The 19,376-nt window shown below is 44.0% G+C and overlaps 1 pseudogene; it reads right to left on the reverse strand.

Moving 5' to 3' along the window:
• Positions 1–16,187: 16,187 nt before the first annotated feature.
• LOC130866611 (60S ribosomal protein L18-like) lies at positions 16,188–16,754 on the reverse strand (annotated as a pseudogene).
• Between the last annotated feature and the right edge of the window lie 2,622 nt (positions 16,755–19,376).

The raw sequence follows: 19,376 nt of genomic DNA on the forward strand, positions 1-19,376 counted from the left end.
TTTTCCTTTCTTTGTAGTCACTTTTCTGCCTGAATGTACAGCCGTGCACCAGCAGAGGGCACCAGATCTCATTATAGGTGGTTGTGAGCCACCGCTGGTGGCTGGGAAACGAACTCCAGAAGAGCCAGTGCCCTGAACTTCTGAGCCCTGGAGCCACTTTTTAAACGTTTTATTATGAAACATACAAACACAGATATAAATTTGGATATAAGTTTTTATATCCAAAAATTTAGAAGAAAGCAAAAATTCACTCAAATCATAACACCTAAAGATAGCCCCCCCCTTTTTTTTTGAAGTCCCAGAGGAGCATTGAGGGTCTAACATAAAAACAGTAGCAGCAGCAGTGAGGTGTGGTGCTCTGAGCGCTGAGGATGCCTGTGGAACCAGGAGAATCAAGATTCCAAGGTCATCCCTGTAGACAGCAAGTTAGAGGCCAACCTTGGCTACATAAAACTCTCAAGGAAACAGAAAACAAGCTGGAGAGATGTTCACTGGAAAGCACTTGCTTCTCTCCCAGGAGATCCGGGTTTGATGCCCAGCACCCACACAGTGGCTCACAACCATCTGTAACTCCAGTTCTAGGGGATCCAATGCCCTCTTCTGGCCTCCATGAACATGAACACGGTGCACAGACATACATGCACAAGGACATCCACGTACATTAAATAAAAAACAAAACTTAAATTTAAAAAAGTGGAGAAGGGGGACCACTATGCAGAAATATAGAACCAAACCATGTTATTGGCTATGAAGAATAACCATAAACAGGCAGGTGAGACAGTTCATGGGTAAAGATTTCTATCTCCAAGCTTGATGACCTGAGTTCAAGCCCTGGAATCTACTTTGTAGGGGAGAACCAACTCCTGAAAGTTGTCCTCTGACCTCGACATGTGGGCACTCTACCTGCATGCAATAAATAAAAAAAAATGTTTAACATAAAAGTTAGCAACAAGCTGGGTGCTGGCGGTGCACACTTTTAATCACAGCGTTCAGAAGGCAGAGGTGCTTGCCTCTGTGAGTGCGAGGATCTCTGAATTCGAGGCCAGTCTGATCTACAGAGCGAGTTCCAGGGCAGTCAGGGCTATGCAGAGAAGAACAAAAGAAAAACAACAAAGCAAAGTTAGTCCCAACAGAAAGAATGACTGTAACGGCACTGAGATGTGTCGAGACATTCACGGAGAGAAACAACTACCAACCCGCTCTACATGAAGACAGACTTTGTGGAGAAGACAAGCTAGGTTTGAGACACGGCCTTAGTCAATGTGGGCTGCTATAACACACTGCTGTGGACTGGGGGAGTTAAATAACAAACATATCCCGAAGTTCTGGAGTCTGTAAATCCAAGAGGAAGGTATTATCAGATCCAGTGTCAGGGGAGGGCCTTTCTTTTGGCATGCAGAAGCTTTTTCTTTTTTGGTGTTTCAAGACAGTGTTTCTCTGTGTAATAGCCCTGGCTGTCCTGGAACTCACTCTGTAGACCAGACTGGTCTTGAAGTCACAGAGATTTGTCTGCCTCTGCCTGTCAAGTGCACCACCATCACTAACCTGGCTCAGAACTATTTTCTCGTAACCTCCAGTGGTGGGGGGAAATGGAGCTTTTCTGTGAAATGAGGGGCTCCACCCTTGTGCTCTAATCACCTTTCCAGAGCCCCATCTACACAGTGGGAAACAGAAGGGGTAAGGGAAAGATGGATGCGCACCCCACAACTACACAGAGAGTTCTAGAATAGCCTTGGTTTCTGGGCCTGTTGTAAACACAGAGAGTGGATCATGCACAGAAACACTTGGTTTTTCACAACACAGGATTCTAAAATCTTGTGCTTTACATTGGTTACCTGAGTACTCAAATGTCTATGGGATGAAAGAAAACCCAAAAATAATTCACAGAATCAATTATGAGCAGAACAGAGTCACACCGGCATTTTTATTTGGATTAAATGACAGAAAAGTGTCATTTGAAAGAGAGGCAAACAGATTGCCGAGGACAATTGATGAATGAGGAAAAGAAAGCTAATTCATGAGCATTTAATAACTCATTAATTGAAACTCTAGTTCTCAATCTATCTAAACACTAATGAAATATTCGTTTAATTCGTGGTGACAACATATACAAAACCATAGTTACCTATTTTCTCTTCCAGCTCTTTTGCCAATGAGAGTGATCAATTTTTAAAGAAAGCAATTTCTCTAAGGAATCTTAAATTTATTTATTTATTTATTTTTTTTTTTTTTTTTGGTTTTTCGAGACAGGGTTTCTCTGTAGCTTTGGTGCCTCTCCCGGAACTAGCTCTTGTAGACCAGGCTGGCCTCGAACTCCCAGAGATCCGCCTGCCTCTGCCTCCCGAGTGCTGGGATTAAAGGAATGCGCCACCACCGCCCGGCTAGGAATCTTAAATTTTATAGGAAAAACAACAACAACAACAAAAACCCTAGACCAGAATTCATTTAATTCCCCACAATAAAACTGCCATCATTTTAATCAGAAGAGTCTTTATCAAGAGAAATAGTAAACAGTGATTTCATTATTTTTTTTTCTTTTGATAGAGCAGGAATACTAGCTTTATTATATATATGGCCTTTACCAAAATAATACCAAAGCCAAGATACATAATTTGACACACGCCAAATACATAAATAATGGAGAAATAACTACATGGTCATCACATCATAACTTCACAGCACAATTTCTAAGGGAACATTAAATATTTAACTGAAATAGAATACCCCTGTTGTAGGGGAATATGTTACAGTAGTGTTGCAGGGATATCCTGACTTGTTGGGAAGCCAGGATATGCTTAGAGCCACAACAGGACAGCTCTGGAGGCTGGAGCCACAACAGGACAACTCAGCCCAGGAGTACAGGTGTCCTGACTATGGGGAAGCCAGGCTACCTGAAGCTGGGGTGTGCTGGGGGATGGTCTCCCCACAGGATATAGGGATCCTGCTCCTCTTTTGGAGAGCTGCTACAGTTGAGTTCTGCTCTGTTCCCTTATGGGAGCGTCCTAGCAGAGCTATCTGCTTCTTCTCTGACCCAAGATGTGTCTTCTTTTGCTAACACTCTGCTAAATTAGGGACCCCCCCCCCCCGCAGAAATAAAGCAATCTCCTCCCGCTCCACCAAAAAGTTGTTACTTTTTCCTGCCTGGCCTTGCTCAGCCCCCCTTTAAGAAGCATCATAGCAAGGTTCTTCTGTTCTGCTCCACCTTGCTGAGGCCCCCTAGGATGTGTCTTAGTAATGCTTTTCTGATATAGATATGAATAATTTGCATTGGTATGGATCTTGGTTTATTGATACAAATTTAAGATCAATTTTGTTACATGTATATTTCTGCTCTTGACTAAGGTATTGTGTTTGTGTAGTTCATTTAAAAAAATGTAATTATATTTAAGAAATACAGGTTAATAGATAGTCATCTATAATGGTCAAATTTTGTAGTCATGTTAGTTAGGTTTCCTAGATGTACAGGGATATATTTCAGATGGATAAGGATTCCTCAAATCTTTCAAAGACCTTCAAAATATGGCATTTAAGATGTTTAAGAACTTAGGACTTTTCATGACAATGACACACGTCTGCTCCTAGCAGCAACAATTACTTCAAGAGGAAGATGGGCAATAAAGAGGCTCCTTATGGAATTGGTTAGCCATTTGGGTAAGAAACTGCTCTTGCCCAGGTCTCAAATCCAGGGTGTGTTTCTTTCACTGACTTTGGATTCAGAGTCAGGGTGCTCAGTGATCGGTTGGTTTCCTGTCCCAGGTTTCCCTTTTACCCCACACTTATAGCTCACATTCTTGACCGAACATGTTCTTGAGAAAGTAAAGCACTGTCCGTGTCCTTAGGGCAATTGTGACATTTCGTAGATCAGTCTGCTGATGACATGTGACTAAGATACACCACATCAGAGTGCTGAATTCACTTGCCAGAAATCTGCCACCTGAGCCTAAATGCTAAAACTTTACTTCTGATTCCAGACTGTAAAAACGCTCATGCATACATCTCGTACAACCTGTAGCCAGAGCTATCAAACCAAACCAAACCAAACGAAACTCAGAATAGTGGTACTTTTAGCAGCGTCAGCTCTGCTCTCGCATCTTGTATTTCAGATCCTTTTTGTTAAAGAAACAGTTCTAGGTCTTTATGTTCTAAGACAAGAAGCTTTTCATTATGGACTTCATTTTTGCTGTGTAATATCTGAGATCATTCTCCAACTGGAGCTAAAAGAGTCTGATTTTCAAGGCTTGTTTTTTCATTAGGATTGACCTGCAGGGCCTCTTTTGTAGATGTGGCTTCTTCTAATGCTCTCCTTAAGAGAATCTCTCCTGCTCAGAGGCTCTAAGTAAAGCCCTAGGTTCTTCACATTCACCTACACTCTCTTGTTGATCTTAATCTCTCCTTCTAATTCTAATACTCATTGTATTCGGAGACCAAGCCATGTTTTTCTTTCAATTTTCCTAAGGATTCACCCGCAGCTCGTAGGACTTCTACAACATCTTCCTCTTCACTTTCTTCTGAAACGTTTGCCCCCAACGATAGACACATAACTGAGATTTGTCACAAGACTTCTGAACTTGCTTATTTTCAAAGTTTACTTAAGTTATCTCATGCTTCAAACATTAACTGGAGATTCTCTTCTAATTCAGCAACATGCCCTTTAAGGAAAAATCTTTTGGAGACTTGAAGAGTTTCCAAATCTCTACTCAACTAGACCTTTTCAGAAAGTAGTCTAAGTTTATGGGTTGTTAGAGGATTGGTAGGTGGCTTTAGTGGTTAGAGACTTTCCAGCTGCAGGGTGGTAGAAAATCTCTTCAGTTAGCTTAAGCTTGCATAAGGCTATGGGGCACTTGCTTATTGGTTACACCTCAATTGTGTTTTTTTCCTAGAACTGCCTGTTCAGTTCCAGTAAACCAAAACTGAGGCCTGGTCTCTGACAGGGCTATTAGGAGCGTGTCATGGTATTTGATTGGTTTTCTCAACAATGAACAGAGAGCTAAGAGTTCATAGTACCACATGCCTACATGAAAGATAGGAGAGATCTCAAACTAGCAACTTAACAGCACCCCTGAGAGCTTCAGAACAAAAAGAAGTAAGCATACCCAAGAGGAGCAGACTGCAAGAAGTATCAATCTGAGGGCTGAAATTAATAAAATAAAAACAGAGCAATACAAAGAATCAATGGAAAAAAGAGTTGTTTTGTTTAAGAAAATAAACAAGATAGACAAACACTTATCCAAACTAACTAAAGGGTAGAGAAAGAATGTCGAAAATAACAAAACCAGAAACAAAGAGGGGATATAAAAACAGACACTGAGGAAATCCAGAGAATCATAAGGACATAGTTTAGAGAACTGTATTCCACCAAATTGGAAACTCTAAAAGAAATGGACAATTTTTTTGATAGATATCACTTACTAAAGTTAAATCAAGGTCAGATACATGATTTAAATAGCCCTATAACCCCTAGTGATATAGAAGCAGTCACTAGAAAACTTCTAACCAAAAAAAAGCCCAGAGTCAGATGGTATTAGCATAGAATTCTACGAGACTTTTAAAGAGGAGTTAATGCCAATATTCCTCAAATTATTCCACAAAATAGAAACAGAAGGAACACTTCCCAATTCATTTTATGAGGACACAGTTTCTCTGATACCCAAACCACATAAAGACTCAACAAAAGAGAGAGAATTACAGACCAATTTCTCTCACGACCATAAATACAAAAATAGTCATTAAAATACTTGTAAACTGAATCCAAGAACACATCAAAAACATCATCTACCATGACAAAGCAGACTGCGTCCCAGAGATACATGGATGGTTCAATATACAAAAAGAAGTATATGTAATCAACTATGCAAAAAAAACTGGAAAAATACCTCACAGAATTATCTCATTAGATGCAGTAAAGGCCTTTGGCAAAAATTCAACACCCATTCATGATAAAAGTATTGAAGAGAGTAGGGATACAAGGGATATACCTAAACATAATAACGGCGGTTTACAGCAAGTCTATAGCCAACATCAAATTAAATGGAGAGAAATCCAAAGCAATTCCACTGAAATCAGGAACAGGACAGGGTTATCCGTTCCCTCCATATGCATTCAAAATAGTACTTGAAGTTCTAGCTAGAACAATAGGAACACTGAAGGAGGTCAGGGGTACACAAATTAGAAAGGAAGAATCAAAGTATCGTTATTTGAAGATGATATGATAGTATACATATAAGTTATCCTAAAATAGTTATCAGGGAACTCCTATAGCTGATAAAAATTTTGACAAATGTATCTGGAATCAAGATTAGCTAACGGCTAAGGACATGTCAATAGGACTAACAGCAGCCTACAGAATGAGAAAAGAGCTTCATCAGACAAAACCAGGCTAAATGTCTCAAATATGGCAGGATCTCTCAGCATAGCGCTAACAAGGAGCACGAAGTAAACAAACTGCTTACACATCAGGAAATTAAAAAAAAAAAAAAAAAAAGAACAGAAAATCAATGGGTGATTGTAAGTTATAATGGAAATCCTGAGGAAAGGATACTTCTTTTAAAGAAAAAAAATCCTCCTCCCCATGCCCATGTTTTCCACTTCTTTACCCTGCCACACTACAGGGAACCTGGCAGGAGAGTGCTCTCCTCACCCTGGGTTTCCGGGTGGGTCCCAGAGGGTGCTGCAGACACCACATACTGAACAGGATCACAAGAGCTCCTCCCAGTTCCTGGTGCCCAGCATCTGGAGCCAAGCCGCTCAAGCAAGGGCAGCATGCTGGCTGTGCCCTCCCACTCCTCGCGGGCTGGAGTGACGCCACTGTTACCTCAATCGCAGCAGCGACCCAAGGCCGTGGCCTCTTCAGGAATCTGGGGTTCTAAGTATCTGATGCCACTTAGAGCAGGTCAAAGGTCGGGCTGTGGACCGTGCTGCTATTGTCTCCTAGGCTACCCGGAGAGGCACTTCCGCTTCCAGGGGGAAGTCCTCTGTGCAGAGGTCCACGGGCTTGCTTGCACTCACAGCGCAAACTACATCAGAGCACTGTCCTGAGAAGAACGATGGGTTTGAGCAAGAATGTTCCTTCATCATGTTGTTTCCTAATTTTGAAGACCTTTAAGTATCCCAACGAGCAGGTATATATGGAACAAGTAGTTTAAAGGTGATACTATTCTGTCAGATGTTCAAAATTTGTTGCGCTAGGAACAGTAATTGGGAATAAATATTTGGACCCATTAATTTATCAGAGTTGCAAAATGCTGGCATGCTGACTCTGTCCTTCTAAAAAATTAATTTATTGGCTACATAAATATCTCACAGAGGGGGGCTGGAGAGATGGCTCAGTGGTTAAGAGCATTGCCTGCTCTTCCAAAGGTCCTGAGTTCAATTCCCAGCAACCACATGGTGGCTCACAACCATCTGTAATGAGGTCTGGTGCCCTCTTCTGGCCTTCGGCATACACACAGATAGACTATTGTATAAATAATAAATAAATATTTAAAAAAAAATCTCACAGAGGCTAGCACTGGTCTCCTAGATGACTTCAGACCCTTTCAAATTGACAGTATTAACAAGCACAGGATGATGTACACAGGCTGTGACATTCGCTGTGACATTCCCTTCACGTTCTTGCTTTCAAGACTGTTCATGTAGAGTGTATACAATCCTTTCTAGAAGGCGGCCTTGCAGAGGGAACTTGCTGCACTCCATCCACACCTCGCTGTGAGTTCACAGCTTTCATACACAGGCTCCCGCAGTCATCATCTCCGCGATAAATTTCAAAAAGAAATACAAACGGCTAGCAAACCCTTTCTGAGATAGGGTCTCACCATGTGGCTCTTGACCGTCCTGGAACTCACCATATGCAGACAAGGCTTGGCTGCAACTCACAGATGTCTGCTTGCTCTGGCTTCCATGTGCTGGGATTAAAGGTATGCACCATACCCAACTAGTTAACATTTTAAAAAGATCAATGCCCTTGGTTATCAAGGAGACACAGATTAAAACTAGTTGTAGTCTTCATCTCAGTCGGGCAGGGTGTCTGTGACCAGGAACATGAGTGGCAAGCAATACTGCTAGGGATGTACAGAAAGGGACACTCTAATATACTGTTCTCAAATAATTATAAGAAGGCTCCCATAATGTAACCCAGCAGTGCCACTCCTGGGGAAATAATCAAAGGACTTTCACCCTACTGTACAGATTCTCTCACAGCCTTGTCAATTGCTACTTTAGTCACAATAGCTAGAAAATAGTGTTGTGGTGGTTCCAATGGAAATGGTTCCATAGGTTCAGGGAGTGGCACTGTTAGGAGGTCTGGTCTTTTTGGCGTAGGCATGGCTTTGTTGGACGAGGTGTGTCACTGGGGGTGGACTTTGAGGTCTCAGATGCTCCAGCCTGGCCAGTGTGTCATCCTATTCCTGCTGTGTGCCTATCCAGATGTAGAACTTTCAGCTCCCTCCGTGCACCACGTCTGCCTGCCTGGTACCACGCTTCCCACCTTGATGACAGTGGACTCGACCTCTGAAATGCAAGCCAGCCCCGACTGAATGGTTTCCTTTACAAAAGTTACCATAGTCATGGTGTCTTTTCACAGCCATAGAAGCTGTAACTAAGACAAATCTCAGAGTAGATTCCCATCAACTGTTGAAGAGGTGAGAAAGATGTAGTACATTTACACCGTGGAATGTTACTTAGCTGTAAAGAAAAAGTCTAGAAGTTTGCTAATAAGTGGATCAAACTGAAAAATATTATATGCTCAAATAATGTTCAGAAAGGCAGTGTATAAATTGTTCTGTTTCATATGGGGTTCTGAGTTTTGAATATTCTCCTTCAGGTGTTTAACTTGGAATACATGTGCAGGGGACAAGGGCCTCTTTCTTGGGTTAGGGTAAGGACAGCCCTGTGATTCTGGGGACTGGCCTGTGAACAGGGAAGTGGGGAAGTGACTTTTCTGTCCTTTTCTCTTTGGTTTTCTTGTATACCACTCGTCTGCGTGTACATCTCTTTCCCTTGTCTGTGCTTGCTTTGTCTTCTATGCTTTTTACTGAACATATCTTCCATGAAGGATTCTTCTCATTTTTCGGTTTTCATAAATCATAGTTGCAAATTTTTCATGGTTTCCAAAGAGCTCACATGCTTCCTTCATACTAAAAAAAAAATTAAATCATCACAAATCTTTTATTTGAATAATTGACTTTCTCTAATCCTATAGCCCAGTTTTCCATACAACACATTCCAATTTTGTGACTCTTACTGTGCTTTTAGTTCGGCTTATGTAATTTTTCATTTCTAGGGTTGCTTATTTCTCTAGATTCTAGGATCGTTTTATTCTTAGGTCTGTCTATTAAGTTCTCTATTCAGATCTTGAATTTCTTCCTTATTTAAGTTTTTGTTTTCTGAATTAATTCAGGAAATTATTTGTACCCCAAAAATATTTGTGTTCTGATGAATTGATTCGTGAATTATCTGGACACATTCAAAAATCATTCTTTTGAATTCTTTGTGCTGAATTTATTTATGTCATTCGTACTATTTACCACTACTATGACATTGACTGGTTTTGGGGGGAACTGTGTTGTTCTGGGTTTTTCATGTAACTTCCGTTTTTGTAATGGGGCTTTTTCATCTGGATCCAGTTTGTTGATGAAGTGTTTCTGATACCTTTGTATTCATGGAGCGTTTGGATTGGTGCTTGGTGTTCCTAGTTGGGTTCTTCTTGGCTCGTCTGTGTTTTGCTTGAGCTCAGATTGGAGACACATGGTGCTGGCAGGATAGGTGACTGATGTGGGATGAGCTAGAGGTGGAATCCCCTCTGACCTCACAAACCAGGCTTCAGGAACTGCGATGGGATAAGTGGTGGGACAGGGTTCAGAATGTCCCACGTCCTCCGATCTCACGAGCCAGGTTATACGTATGAACCAGGTTATGGTTGTGTGTGGTCCCTATGTGTTCACATATGTTCTGACCTCATGAACCACTTTACACACAGTGCCATGGGTATATTCACTAAGGCTTTGATCAAGGTGGTGAACCATCCATGACGTGGCCACAGTTCTGCCAGCCTCTTAAACTGATGTCCGTGCAATCACTGTTGCTGCTCTCGTGGACCATATTTAACTATTTCAAGTCAGACGATTGCAGTCTTCTATTTGTGACCTTGGATGAGTCCTCAACATGTTAGAAATAAGCTCAGATCCCCCCCAGCTCTTGTATCCATCTTTGGGCACATTTATCTTGGTGTTGCTGTGGTGCTTGTTCTGTCCACCCTCGTTCAGTATGATTTCTCAAATACCTCTGCTTGAGATACTTCCTATGACTTCCTTCATTAAAATTAGCCTCATCTAGTTTTAATGTATTTCCCCAGGCTCTGATTTATTCTCCATGCATCTCTCCACTCTTAAAACTGCTGTTTGTTCCTGTAGTGATACAGTGCACACCTGTATCCCAGCACTCAGGAGGTAGAGGCAGGAAGACCCCGAGTTTGAGAACAAGTCCCGGCATACTGTCCTAGTGTGTTAGGTAGTATGACTAATAAAAACACACAGACATATATTGGGGTTCAAGCTGAAGATCAGAGAAGCAAGCAGTCAAGCCACTAGAGAGATCTTAACTCCACCAATGGTCAGATAAAGGGGTGATCCTGCAATACTCCCCACCAACCTCAGACTCCGCACTCCGCTGAGTTTCTGTCTCTTCCCTTTTATATTCCTCTCTTTCCCCAGTCATATCATGTCTGTCTCCACCTCCCTAGTGTGGGATTAAAGGCATGTGATCCCAAGTTCTGGAATCACCTTTATGTGAGCTCTATTTCTTGTTTAGACAGATTCAATCTTGTGTAGCCCACGGTGACCTTGAACACCCCAAGGTCATTCTGCCTCTGCCTCCCGAGTCCTAGAACTAAAGGTGTTTGCCACCACTCATGGGCCTATATGACTGACTAGTATGGCTGCTTTGTCTTTTGGTCTTCAGGCAAGCTTTATTTAGTAAAGCACACATGATATACCACTATAGTACTGTCTATTGCCAATAGAAATCATGACAAAATGCACTGCTGTGGAAGGTTTTGTTTGGCTCTCATGTCTTATTAGAAGTTCATCATTAGGGAAGCCAGGGTGGGAAACTCAGTCAAGAGCAGATGACAGATGTGTACTGGCTCACTCTCATGGCTGCCTAAGTTTGCTGTCTTACACAATTCAAGACAACTTGCAGGGGTGGAGACACCCACAGTGGCCTGGATCTGCCATATTGTCATTGCTAAAGAAATGGTCATGGAACCTGCCAGCAGCTGCAGAATCACAGGCCTAGTTCCAGATGTTCAACACATCAACCCTCTTTGGTTTTGAGCACCTTTCTGTGTAAATGGATGTTTGTGGAAAAGGTATCGAGGGATAGAACCCACATCCAGAAATGCTTATGCCAGGGGTTTTCTTCATCTGGTGTGCCTGTCTCCCAAACTTCTGAGATGAGAATAAAACACGGAGGAGCAAAGAGCGGTGCGGAAGGGAAGGGAAGGGAAGGGGGTGCCATCAGGAACTGGCATCCGTCTTTCCATGAGTAGAGCTTTGCCTGAGGGGAGATCTTACCAAGCAGGAGCTGAATCCTAACCCTGTGTATGTATGAATGGCTGTTGCTGTGGGGTAGGGAACGTCCAGTAGGACCAGACACTTGGCTGCTTGTGAGTATGAGATGGTTTGACTAGAGGGTCTGTGTTACCTAGCGGGGCTTACACATAGAAACGTGTTTGCCTTTTGGTATATGCGACAGAATTCATAAAAGTACCATGCTCCTAGTTTTGTGTTTGTGTGAGAGAGAGACAGAGAGATAGAGAGACGAGAGAGAGACAGAGAGAGGAGAGAGAGAGAAAGGGGGTGGTAGAGAGAGAAAGAGGGCAGAGAGAGAGAGAGTTTTGAATATAAGGCAGGGGACAGCCATTACAACCTTTGTATACATGTGATATTGGATGTAGGGAAAGAAACAACTTGCATGATGTGACACCTAGCCTTGCATGGATATTTTGGAGCTTTGCTTTATGGGAGGAGTTAGTGAGGTGGCCACGAGACCTAGGCATGTATGGAGGCTTTTGACTGTAGGAGGTCTACCTACATCTGGCACTCTAAGGGAGAGTATTCTAGCAGGACCTGACAACTGGCCATGTCCCTAAGTGTATGAGGGGCTTTGGCTGTAGGGTATCTTTCAAGACCTGCTACTTTCTCACCTTATAGGTAAAACATCCCCACTGTCATACACACACACTGTTAGGTGTCAGGTCCTGATATATCTCTCAATGCCTTAGAGCCCAAGCCTTCCACACAAGGTTAGGTGTCAGGTGGAGCGATATAGCCCCACCCTTAGAGCCTAAGCAATCACATATACATAAATAGGTGTCCAGTCCCGAGAGGAATCTACTCTTCTACAGCAATGACACATACCCAAAGCTAGGTACCCCACTCCTAAAGCCAAGGCTACACCCACGTGACTATAAGAAATCTATCGGGACCTCACAGCCTGGTAAAGGTTCCTGCAGGCCTATATGCATGGTTGCTTGTTAATTCACATGTGTACATGAATGTGTCTATGTGTTTTTTATGTGTGAACCTGGCGTTTTGCTGTTGGGAGGAGCTACCCAGCAGGACCTGACATAACCATGTATGTATATGTAGTTGTCAGGGAAGAGATAAACACCAGAACCTTACTCTTGACTTACAAGAATACTGTGGAGCAGCATATAGCATGTTTTGCTGTGATTGGGTACTCAGAATGACCTAGTCCTGTGCATAGGGATTTAGCTATAAAGTAGGGGATCTAATGAAGGACATGCTACATGTGTGAAGGAAGGGCTGACTTCAAGGGAAGGTGGGCCGAGCAGGACCTGACATCCAGCCCTGTGTACTTGACATTAGCTGTAGAAGTGAGGATTCATAGAAGGGCCTGACACATATCCATGTGTTCATATTGGGGGGAGGGGTCTTTCACTTTAAGTATGGGGATACCTTGCAGGAGATGACACCTAGACCTGTTGGTGTGTGGGATCGTTTTGTGTGTATGTGTGTGTGTTTGTTTGTCTATATGGGGCTTTGACTAGCCAGAGTGGATAGCTAGAAAGCCTGGATGAGCAGCTCAGTGCATAGATTTGGCTGGGCTGGAAAGATACCTACAAGGACTTGAGACATGGCCATGAATGTATTAGTGAGGCTTCATCTCTTCCCAAGGGAACAAGATGCATAACCTGTTACATCGTCAAGCTTGTGTGTGTATTTGTGGGTGAACGTTGGTTGTAAGTCAGTGCACATCTAGCAGGATCTAACACCAATGTGTAGGTGTGGCAAAGGCTGTGACGGAAGGAACACCTGGCATGACACGGCACCTAGCCCTGGGTTTTGTCCTTGGCTGTAAAAGACAGAATTACTATCAGGACCTGAAACCTACCCATGCATGTGTGTGGAATTTTTGAGGTGAGTGTGGAGATACCATGGAGGACATGAGCCCTAGCTCTGTTTCTGTCTCTGTCTCTTCCTCCTCCCCTCCCTTCTCATTGTCTCACCTTTCCTCTCTCCTTCCCTCCACGTGTGTGAATATGTATGTGTGTGAGAGTGTTTGTGTGTGTGTGTGTGTGTGCGTGTGTGCTTGAGTGTGGTGGGGGGAGTGGGAGTTTAAGTTTTGCATATGAGGTAGGTTCCAGGTAGCTAACTCCACTCATATGTGCATGTGTGGTATTGGGTGTAGGGGAGGAGACTCTTGGCATGATAGGAAACCTACCCATGCCTGTGTATTTGAAGCTTTGCTCTAGGGGAGGTGTTCCTGAGGAGGACCTGACACATAACCATGTCTATGAGACTCTGACTGTTGGGAGGTATACCTAGCAGATCCTGACACTAATTGTGCATCGGGGACATTGTTAAGGGAGGGAAGGATAGAAGAACATGACACCTAGTCCTATATGTCTATGTTTATGGGTGGGGGTCTTGTCTATAATTAAGGGAGTCCCTGAGAGTACTTGACATCTAATCCTCAGTTTAGGGGGACAACTGAAGGTGGGGGATCCTTTGGAGGACCTGATACCTGGCTGTGTAGGAAGAATGGCTGCTGTGGGGGAGGGTTCGCCTAGCAGGACATGACACCTTGCCATGCATGTCTGGCACTGGCTATAGAAGAGGGTATTCCTGGCAAGCCCCGGCCCCTCACCATGTATGTGTGGATGTCTTTGACTGCAATGGTGGGACCCCTTGCTGCAGTCCTGTATGCACTTGCGTATTTCTGATCCTTCTGAACCCTCCATCTCAACCCCTGTATTGTGTGTGGCAGCAGGATGGTGGATGTCAGGTAATTCTTAATGCCCAGCATTGTATGGATGGCAGCGTAGTCACAGGTGTGTCAATAGGGCCTGCTACCTTGTGTTTGGTAGTGACATGGTTTCTATCAGGGCATGAAATACAGCAGCGCTTGTTAGCCAGCAGGGCATGGTAAGGGTGTGTGACAAGCTTGGTCTGACTCTTAGCATTTCACTTGGGAGTGCAGGTTGGTGGTCAGGAGGATGTGACACGCATCACTCTCTATGCTGCTACAATGGAGGCTATGTACAGCCTGGTGCAGTAACTAGTCGTAGGTCCTGATGCAGAGCAGCTTGTGTGTTTGGAGGAGGAGTCCAGAAGAAGTCGAAGCCTAGCGCTGGGTGAGGCATGCTCAGAGGAAGGATGTCCAGCAAGGCAAACACAAATTACATGGCAGGTAATTTTGTGAGTGACAGGAGCAGAAGCTCCCAGCACGGTCTGATATTTGTGGTCCATGTGGGGCAGGAGGTAAAACAAGACCTGATACCTAGAAGGAGCTGTGTGGTCACATGGATGGTGGGGTGTCCAAGGAGCCTGATGAATAGAAATACATACCACTGGGGAGCAGTAGAAGAAGGGGTGTCCTGCTGTGCCCCGTACCTGGTAAACGTATGCTAGCTTGATGGAGGAGGGTCATGTGTCTATCTGTTGTTTCATTGGTTAATTAATAAAGAAAACTGCTTGGCCTGATAGGGCAGAATTTAGATAGGCGGAGTAGACCGAACAGAATGCTGGGAAGAAGGGAAGTGAGCAGACGCCATGCCTCTCCTCTCCAGGCAGACACTATAGCTCTCCTCTCCAAGATGGACGCAGGTTAAGATCCTTTCTGGTAAGCTACCACTTCATGGTGCTACACAGATTATTAGAAACGGGTTAATCAAGATGTGAGAATTAGATAGTAAGAGGCTAGAGCTAATGGGCCAAGCAGTTTTTAAAAGAATACAGTTTCCTTGTAATTATTTCAAGTGTAAAGCTAGCCGGGTGGCGGGACGTAGCCTGCCGCTCCTTTTACAGAGTGGTGAATTAGTGTCCATCCAGGCCTGTTAATATTAGAGTAGTGTTAATATTTGGCAGTGGTTGGTCTGCTATCCAGGGATACCTGACTTTTCAGAGTGTGCACGAGGCATTTGGAGGTGTCACCAGGACCTGATCGTAGCAATGTATTTGAGGCTGCTGCAGAGTGATGTATGTTTAAAGGGCCTTCAGCTACCATTATAGGAGTTGCGATGGCCTGAATGTTTGGGTACCCAGCAGGTCTGATATCCTAAAATTATATATGGGTTGATGTCAGGAGGTATCCTGCAGCAACTACAATCAACACTGGAGAAGGTCACTTGTATGGTGGGATGTAGACGAGGGCCTGGTACCTGTCAGTGTATGTGGATCTTCCATGGTGTCATGGTACCCCTTGGGGCCCAAGCAATAGCAGTGGGTTTGGGGCAGAGTGGCAGATTATCCAGCATGACAATAACTAGCACTAAATGGGGGTTAAGTGAGTGCCATTCAGGGTCCAGTGCCTAGGAGTACATATGAGGTGTGAGGACTGGTTGGCTCAGCAAGGCCTGATACCTAGCAGTTAGTGTGTGGTTTTGTGGGAGTCCCTGCAGAGCAAGTGAGGTGGAACGGGTGTGGTGTCCAGCAGTCAGGGAAGGAGGCCTATGTGTCAGGGCAGGAGGCATCCAGGTGTGTCTGAAGCCAGCAGTACTTATGTGTCATTGACAGGAGGTGGAGTGTCCCACAATGCCTGATAGCTGCCACCATGTCTCAGTTGACACGGGGGTTTGGATGGATTTACTGCAGGGTCTGATACTTAGCATTGTTTTTTTTTTTTTTTTCAACATCCAAATGTTTTTTTAATAACAGTAAGATCCAGGGTTAGCTTTTGTAGCCGCAGCTGGCCCTTCTGCCTCTGGCACATTCAAACTTCCGGCCCTTGGAGCGGACATAGGGTTTGGTATGGCTGTGTGGGGTTCCTGGGGCCTTGCCAAAATGCCGGTACACCTCTCGGCCCTTCCGAGGTCCAGACAGGAGCACAGTGCCATGGCCCTTGGGAGACTCCAAGGCCAGCTGGTCAAAGGTGAGGATCTTACCCCCAGCCTTGAGGATGCAACTTCGGGCCCAGCTGCTCACCCGCGGTGCACACACCTTCAGTTTGGGCACATCGAGAATCCTCATGTCATCTGTGACCGTCCCCACAACCACAGCCGTCTTGTTTTCTCAGCCAGGAAGCTTCATCTTTCGGATCATCCGGGACAGGGACAGAGGTGGCCGGTTGGTGTGACTCATGAATAACCTTTTCAGCACAACCTGATTGAAGGTGGAGTTGGTTCGCCTGGCCGGAAACCTGTACAGCTTGACCAGCAGCCTCAGGTAGATGTCCTGACTCTTGGGCTCCTTGCGCCGAACCTTTCGATCCTTGTTGTGGCGGATGTCAACACCCATGATGGCGCCTCCTGCTCCGCCAGGTCCAGAAAGCAGCATTGTGTTTTGACATCAGAAAAGGAATGGACTATCTAGGCCTGATCCCTCGAAAAGTGCGTGGTGAGTGTGGGTGAGGGATGCCCTTGATGTCCTAAAACTGACAATGTATGTAAGGTGTTAACATGGGAAGAACATGCATAGCACATATACGTACCTAGGTATCAGACTCTGCCCCTTGCCCGCCAGACTGTACCATCCAATACAGTGTTCTCATGTGATCCAGCTGGACGGCTCATCTCCATCCCTCACAATGGGAAGGGCATCAGCCCTCATCACACCACAGCACACACTACACTTCCCCTCCTCATAGACACTCACTATACACTGACAGGGATCTGTTGTCTCCTGTGTCAGGGGTCAGGTTCTCTCTAGATGACCTAGGGAAGTGTCTACTCCAGCCATGCTCCAGCTTCTGTATTTTCTTGGCTGGTGGCATCAGGGATCCCGTGTCCACAGTTTATCTTCTCTGTAATATTTCTGATCTTTCCCATATAAGGCAGGGAATTATGAAGGTCTCTTTGATCATATTTATTTATTTATTTATTTATTTATTTATTTATTTATTTTTGAGACAATGTTTCCAATAGCTTTGGAGCCTATCATGGAACTATCTCTTGTAGACCAGGCTGACCTCAAACTCAGAGAGATTGACCTGCCTCTGCCTCCCAAGTACTGGGATTAAAGGCGTGCACTGCCACCGCCTGGCTCGATCACTTTTATGTGAACATTACAGTGTTTAGATTTGGGGACAACTGAAAAGGTGACTGACTATGTTCAGATTTCTGATGGTTTCCCTATTCTTGTCTTTCTTAGATAAACAGTGATGCGACCTTTGCTCCTGCAGAGCTAAATTGTGTCATTGAGCTGTAAGATTGGCGTGTGTATCACCAATAGCAGTCACTTTTCAGGTATGTAATTGGTATACTTTCTCTTTTTTTAGATGGCTTTTACTGTTCTTGATGGAATCCTTTGAAGTACAATTTTAAATTTTTTAATTTTAAAATAAATTTAGCATTTATAAATGTTTTAAAGTTTTATGATGTACAATTTTATGAAGTACTGTGATTTAATCTCTAAATCACATGGTGAGAGCTGAGGTTATGAACATTAACGTCCCCCCAGTTTCATCTTAATTGGGCAGTATATTCCTGAAAACTTTTATTTTTTTTGAGGTGGGGATACAGGGTCTATGTTGCCCTGGCTGTTCTGGAAATTGTTCACTGATATCCACCTGCCTCTACTACCAGAATGTTGGAACTGAAGGCATGTGTTCCCCATGCCCACCTTAGACCTAGATCTTTGACCCATTTTAGTTTAAATAGTATGCACTTGTTATTAAATTTATTCTTATCTTTAGAGGAGTGCAGAGAATGTAACGGTTGGAAGGTGAGGAGGAACATCATCTTCTGGACTTGAATAGCTACCACACCCTCAACCTCACATAAGCTACTCTAGATCAAGCCGATCAAAACTCCCACTATAGATGTGGGAGATGCTCTCCGGGTCCCTCCCCTCTCTGAGGGACTTTTGGCAATTGATGGCTGCGAGGGAAGAGAGTCACTCTTCAGTCTCCCATGCTGCAGTGGACGGTCCCACACCCACATACACGAGGGCAGCACTGAAGACATAAGAGTGTTGTTAAACAACATGACGTTGTGTAAAGGAAGTCTGAGGGGGATGCTGGAGAAGCTGCAGAGGGAATAGCGGGAGTGGGGTGGAAATGTTATTTCATTGCATGTATCTATGAAGTGATCAAAGAATAAAAAGTGTTCCTTCCTATTTTAAGTATTTTTAATTTTGTTTTATTTTTAATCATGCATGCGTATGTGTATGTATCCATGTGAGTGCCATGCCTCTAGAGTCCAGCAGAGGGAGGCGGATCCCTTAGAGCTGGAGTTGCAGTTGTGAACCGTTCAGTGCCAAGGACTGGGCACCGAACTTGAGTCCCTGTAAGCAGCAAATGCTCTCCACCCCTTGACCATTGCTCCCGCCCATATCTTGAGTGGTTTACATTTTGATGTATTATAAAGACAGCTGTTTGTTAACATCACTTTGGTACCTTCCTCTGAGCTGAATAGAAGAAATACAAGTGGATCCTGGAGCTTAGCAGAAGCTGTATTTGATTTCTGTAAGTGAATAAGAATTCAGTGCAGATTTCCACTACATTTTCTCTTTTTTCTCTGTAGTTATGTTTCCATTCCTTATTCCAGTATATGAGATCCTAAGTATCCTTATTTTTCCAAACCGGCTAATGGACTCTTTCTATGAATTTGTAATAAACACGAAGCAAATCACCTTGAGTCAAAGCAGAAGGTGAAATGTGGTGTTACTGTCAGAGTGCTCGTGTTTTGATCGTGTGTCAGGCTGGGAACACGTTCTTCGTGCCCTTTTCTAAATGTCTGCCATCGACTTTTCTCTTTCTGCTTCCAGACACAAGTGGATTTTCTTCAGCTGGTGATGAACACTCAAGATTCCAAAGGCAAAGAGTCCCAGAAAGGTAACCCAGGGTGCTTCACGGTGTGTGGATCAAGAAGCCCAGAGAGGCACCACAACAGGTGATTGAACAGTGGCCATCCTCCGTGG

This window comes from Chionomys nivalis, chromosome 25 (genome assembly GCF_950005125.1).
Source record: "Chionomys nivalis chromosome 25, mChiNiv1.1, whole genome shotgun sequence".
NCBI classification, from domain to species: Eukaryota; Metazoa; Chordata; class Mammalia; order Rodentia; family Cricetidae; genus Chionomys; species Chionomys nivalis.